Raw genomic sequence first — 5,906 nt, 5'->3', positions numbered from 1 at the left:
AAAAACAAGTACAAACACAAGAATACAATTAATCAAAGATACAAATTATATACAAAGTGCTTTAATTTCAGGAAGGTCTACTAACATATCTTTTCAGGTAATTGTTTCTGTCTGAAAAGAAACCTAGTAATCAAATATAAAATAGCACTGTATAGTTTATCATAAATAGAATAATGCTTATTAAATCTAAAGTTACTCATTCAAAAACTGTGAGTGATTTTCTCTGCCTTTTGTTGTTTGATTTGCATTAATGGCTGAATCGTCAGCAGGTTTAGGCTATTAGACTGCTGCCCCTTTAAGACCGAGTGCAGATAATGGGGACTGATGCACCATAATTTTCTCCCTTTTATTTACGTCCATTTAATACATAATTGTGTTTAAGTGAATAAACTGTGTTTAAGTGAATCTCAGAATTGGTCATTTTGACATTTATATGTATATTTGATAGTTAAGGACGCACAAAGCCCAAGTATAGGCTAATTTTCTTGTCTCGTTGCAGTCCGTTTCGTAGCGCGCACCGCGTCTCTTGCGCAGGTTTTTGTGTTTTTAATAGCCTTTTTGATCTTGCAACAGTAGAAGACAGCATTTTGCAACAATCGCTGATCGTGCTGATTCTGACGGTTACGTTTGGGTTTTAGGAAGAACTGACAGCGCTCCGCAGTGCTGTGAAGTAAGGAAGTTAAGCTGGACAGATCGTCTCGTTTTTTAACGGTTTTATCTCAAATATCTTCTTTTTATAATCTTTGGAAGCCGAAATACAAAATATATTAGAATAATATCCCAGATCTAAAGTGTAACCACGTTGAATGTTTAGTTCTGTCCTGGTTGTCACTCATTAAGCAAGGGCTGTCGTGTTGCGCGTGCTGTGGCTTTGCGTGAGAGATCGCTCTCTCTCTTCTCTCTCTCTTCTGAACTGCGAATTGCAAATTTGCATCACAGACAAATGGTTTAATAAAAATATAGTTTACATATAGAAATGGCTGGCGATATAAACATGTTCAAGGTAACCTCTTTATAGGAATAATAAATAGTAGCCCAACTTGCGTGTATTTACTTAATTTCTCCAGTACCGACAGCAGAACCGATAACGTCCGAGCTTATCGATACAGTGGTCTTTCAAAATTCAGTACCGGGGCCCGTTTAATTCGCCTTATTCAGTCGGACGCCATTTTGATTCCAGAACGAGGCTGTGAGGGTAAAGAGGAAATATCAACAACCGGACATGGACGTGTGGACTAGCAATCTAACGTTTGTTCCTCCTCTTACTATCAACATAGTGGAGTCATGGGCGAACAAAGACCGAGGTCCATCCTCCTGAAGGGATACAGCAATTGGATTGAGGGGTATATTCACGATGTTGATGGTAAAATGTACTTTTTTCGGCTTTCTTGTGCGGTTAGCTTAGCGAGATGTCAGAGCTAATATTGCCGAACGGGCTAGTAAAATGATGCTGAGATGTGTAACTGTTATCGACTGTAACGTTATAGGTGATGACAATATTCCAATTCAAAAACAGTTAAGTTAACTGTGGTATTTGCTGTATGTGATACCTGTGGTTTACAGTGAAGAGAAACGTAGCAGGCTGTATCGTTAGGGCCCGGTCCTTTCGCTCGATGCGAAAGAACGAGGTACCTTACACCATGAAGGTATTCTGTATATTTTTTGTGCTATGTTCTGCAACCTCCATGTTCAGGATGGTTAATATGATGTTCAAGGTTTTAGTTCGTTTTGTGTAATGTTCTGCAACCTCCATGTTCTGGATGGTTCATATGAAGTTCAAGGTTTTAGTTCTTTCTTTTAAACTTTTTGTGTTGGTGCATACTAAATACCAGATGTTTCGGGTGTAACGCGTCATTACAGAATGTACAGGTGATTATATATATATTTTTCCTGTTTTACTATTTTAACTTCTCCATTAAAATTATAAAAAGTTCCACATTTGGATAATAGCGTTATGACAGTCGCGTTAATATTGGTTAGAACTGAAGTGTCTCCAACTGTTGTTTGGAAAACAAACAGGAAATGTTCATGGGTTATCAATTGTATTAGTAGCCTAAGTCATTACTCTGGAAAACACTGGTGTTTAGCAAGTTCTGAAATGTTTCAAGAATCCACCCCTTCAGTGATAATACCGACTTTGTTACTAACAATGTTTTTTGCTTTTTTTTTTTTTTTTTGCAGGTGGATCTGTCTTCAGAAAGCCCATATATCCAAGACACCCACTGCACTTGTAAAGCAGTATTGGGGCACTGCAACCACTTACTGGGACTACTGTACACACTGGCTCACTACCTAAAAATGGGGCACAAATCTGTACCACCCAGTACAAGTAAAACCTCTTTGCCTCAAACATGGCATGTGCCATCAAGAACATTAGGACTGAAGCCAAAGTCAATCAGCAGAGTATCAGTTTCCAAAGTAAAACCGCCAAATGTAAATCCCCAAAGAGTTAACCGAACGAGTGCTGGAATTCTCCCAAATGTTTATTGCCCAGTCCCACTTCCCTTGCCCTGTAATGAATTTGAAGATAAACTAAGGGAAAACCTAAAAACATTAGGAAGCAGAAGCTGTTAAAATTATTAACAGCTGGAAAGCAACAGAAAGAACAGGTCTCCACAGCGTTTGGTGAGCTACCTTTAGGGTCTGTTTTAACCTACCAGTTACCCCAGCAGACAGTGTCCTTTGAAGAGCACCCTACACTGCCTCTGCCTCCACAACCACTCTCTTACAGAACTGTTTTAAACCAGAGAGAACATGATTTCTATGGAGGGTTGATAATTACACCAGAGGAATCACTACATCTGGAAAGTGGAACCAGGGACTAAAGCAGCACCACTTGGCATCGACTACGTGCAGAGAGGATTACATCAACATCTTTCAAGCAAGTCTGTTCTAGAGTCAAAGACTTTGAAAAGTTAGCTGCTAACATGACCTCGAAACAAACAGTTCAAACAAAAGCAATGAAAAGAGGCATACAACTTGAACCTGTTGCTGCTGCAGACTATGAAAAACTCACTGGAAACAAGGTGTTCCCTTGTGGCTTAATAATTAATCACCATGCCCCACATCTAGGAGCCTCTCCTGACATAAAAGTAGTTGACCTGGCAGCTGATCCAGTCCATGGACTTCTTGAGATAAAATGCCCGAACAAAGACAGCTTCAAAGACTGCTCATATTTGAGAAGTGCAGCAGGGAACTACACTTTAAAAAAACCCACGAGTACTATCAAGTTTGTGGACAAATGGGGATTAGTGGGTTTACATGGTGTGATTTTTTTGTAAAATGTAAAAATGATCACCACATTGAACGCATCTACACTCACCGGCCACTTTATTAGGTACCCCATGCTAGTAACGGGTCGGACCCCCTTTTGCCTTCAGAACTGCCTCAATTCTTCGTGGCATAGATTCAACAAGGTGCTGGAAGCATTCCTCAGGGAGTTTGGTCCATATTGACATGATGGCATCACACAGTTGGCGCAGATTTGTCGGCTGCACATCCATGATGCGAATCTCCCGTTCCACCACATCCCAAAGATGCTCTATTGGATTGAGATCTGGTGACTGTGGAGGCCATTTGAGTACAGCGAACTCATTGTCATGTTCAAGAAACCAGTCTGAGATGATTCCAGCTTTATGACATGGCGCATTATCCTGCTGAAAGTAGCCATCAGAAGTTGGGTACATTGTGGTCATAAAGGGATGGACATGGTCAGCAACAATACTCAGGTAGGCTGTGGCGTTGCAACGATGCTCAATTGGTACCAAGGGGCCCAAAGAGTGCCAAGAAAATATTCCCCACACCATGACACCACCACCACCAGCCTGAACCGTTGATACAAGGCAGGATGGATCCGTGCTTTCATGTTTTAGACGCCAAATTCTGACCCTACCATCCGAATGTCGCAGCAGAAATCGAGACTCATCAGACCAGGCAACGTTTTTCCAATCTTCTATTGTACAATTTCGATGAGCTTGTGCAAATTGTAGCCTCAGTTTCCTGTTCTTAGCTGAAAGGAGTGGCACCTGGTGTGGTCTTCTGCTGCTGTAGCCCATCTGCCTCAAAGTTCGACGTACTCTGCGTTCAGAGATGCTCTTCTGCCCACCTTGGTTGTAACGGGTGGTTATTTGAGTCACTGTTGCCCTTCTATCAGCTCGAACCAGTCTGGCCATTCTCCTCTGACCTCTGGCATCAACAAGGCATTTCCGCCCACAGAACTGCCGCTCACTGGATGTTTTTTCTTTTTCGGACCATTCTCTGTAAACCCTAGAGATGGTTGTGCGTGAAAATCCCAGTAGATTAGCAGTTTCTGAAATACTCAGACCAGCCCTTCTGGCACCAACAATCATGCCACGTTCAAAGTCACTCAAATCACCTTTCTTCCCCATACTGATGCTCGGTTTGAACTGCAGGAGATTGTCTTGAGCATGTCTACATGCCTAAATGCACTGAGTTGCCGCCATGTGATTGGCTGCTTAGAAATTAAGTGTTAACGAGCAGTTGGACAGGTGTACCTAATAAAGTGGCTGGTGAGTGTATTTCAACAGGGATGAATGGGAGGGAATGAAGAGCAAACTTGATTTTTTCTTTTTCATTTTTTTCTTACCTGCTTTGTGCATGAAGAAAGTGTAAACAGAATCAAAACCAAAACAAATCAAACAAACAATCAAAATGTTCGATTGTTGTACTCTTTGTTAAATACTTACCTTATGTCGTTAACTTGCGTTTGTGAATCAAAGTTTTTTAAATGTAAATGATTTTTCATCTTTGGCAGCTTTAAAGTGTGATCCAACAAAACAGTCATCAGAATGCGGAAATGTTCTATTATTGTAATCTTTGTTAAATACTCACCTTATGTCATTTACTTCTGTCTGTGAATCAAAAATTTTTTAATGTACATGATTTTTCATCTTTTGTAGCTTTACAGTGTAAATGTGATCAAATAAATCAAACAGGCAAATATAATGCAGAAATCTTGTTTATTGTTTTTAAATAGACATTATAATGTTTTTGGGTGAACTATCCCTTGTAAATTAATTCTAAAAAAGGTGTCTAGCATGGCACTAAATAAAATGTAAAAGGAGACAAAAAATATTAAGTTTTTACATACACAGGTTTTAATTTATTTGTCTAGATAAAATCACTTTAATCCATGTGCACTATATGTCTGTGACCTTTAAATGTCCACTCAAAACAATGGACCATGAAAATTTGTGAGTAAAGCACACACTGTCCAGAGCTGATTTACAGAACCAGCCAATGACAGAGGAATCACCCGAAAAATTTGAAATTCCTTTATCCGTCGAATAGCCCGTTCAATGTAGATTCTCAAACGAGCAGTGTTTTGTGTGCGTACAAGTTCCTCATTGCTGAACTGCCCACTTGAGTCAAGAAAGGGTGGGATAACTAGTGTGGCATGAATTTCATCCAAAAGGTCTTTGATTAAAAAACCTTTGTCCACCATCACTGCGTCACCCTCTTGAAGAAGATCCAGAATGCCAGATAACTTTGTTATCTCTTTATCAGAAATGCGTCCTGTGTAAAGACTGCTTACAAAAGTTAAGCTTCCATCAGGTGAAATTCCAACCAGAGATTTGAGTGTTGTTGTCCCTTTATAGTATGAATATGTTTCAGAGTTCAGTACCTTTGAACTGGCGGTTTGGACTCGAATTTCAGTACAGTCTAAGATGACTCTGGTTTTGGGGTAGAGAGTCTTAAAATTATCTGGCATTAGTTCATCAACTGCAGCTCTACTTGGCCATATTGGCAGACTCCCTAACATGAAATACAAATAATTTGCCCACGTAACACAGGTTCGACTAACTGTACTTTGTGAAACACTGAAACGCACAGCAAGATCTTGTTCAAGAAGGCCCTGTCTAATACGGCAAACAAACATGAAAAAC

At 40.0% G+C, this 5,906-nt stretch overlaps 1 pseudogene; it reads left to right on the top strand.

Moving 5' to 3' along the window:
- The first annotated feature begins 1,613 nt into the window (after positions 1-1,613).
- On the top strand, positions 1,614-4,632 carry LOC148971472 (uncharacterized; annotated as a pseudogene).
- The last annotated feature ends 1,274 nt before the right edge of the window (positions 4,633-5,906 follow it).

Source organism: Pimephales promelas, chromosome 17 (genome assembly GCF_988280905.1).
Source record: "Pimephales promelas chromosome 17, fPimPro1.hap1.1, whole genome shotgun sequence".
In the NCBI taxonomy this organism is placed as follows: domain Eukaryota; kingdom Metazoa; phylum Chordata; class Actinopteri; order Cypriniformes; family Leuciscidae; genus Pimephales; species Pimephales promelas.
This window is presented reverse-complemented; position numbering and strand designations above follow the sequence as displayed.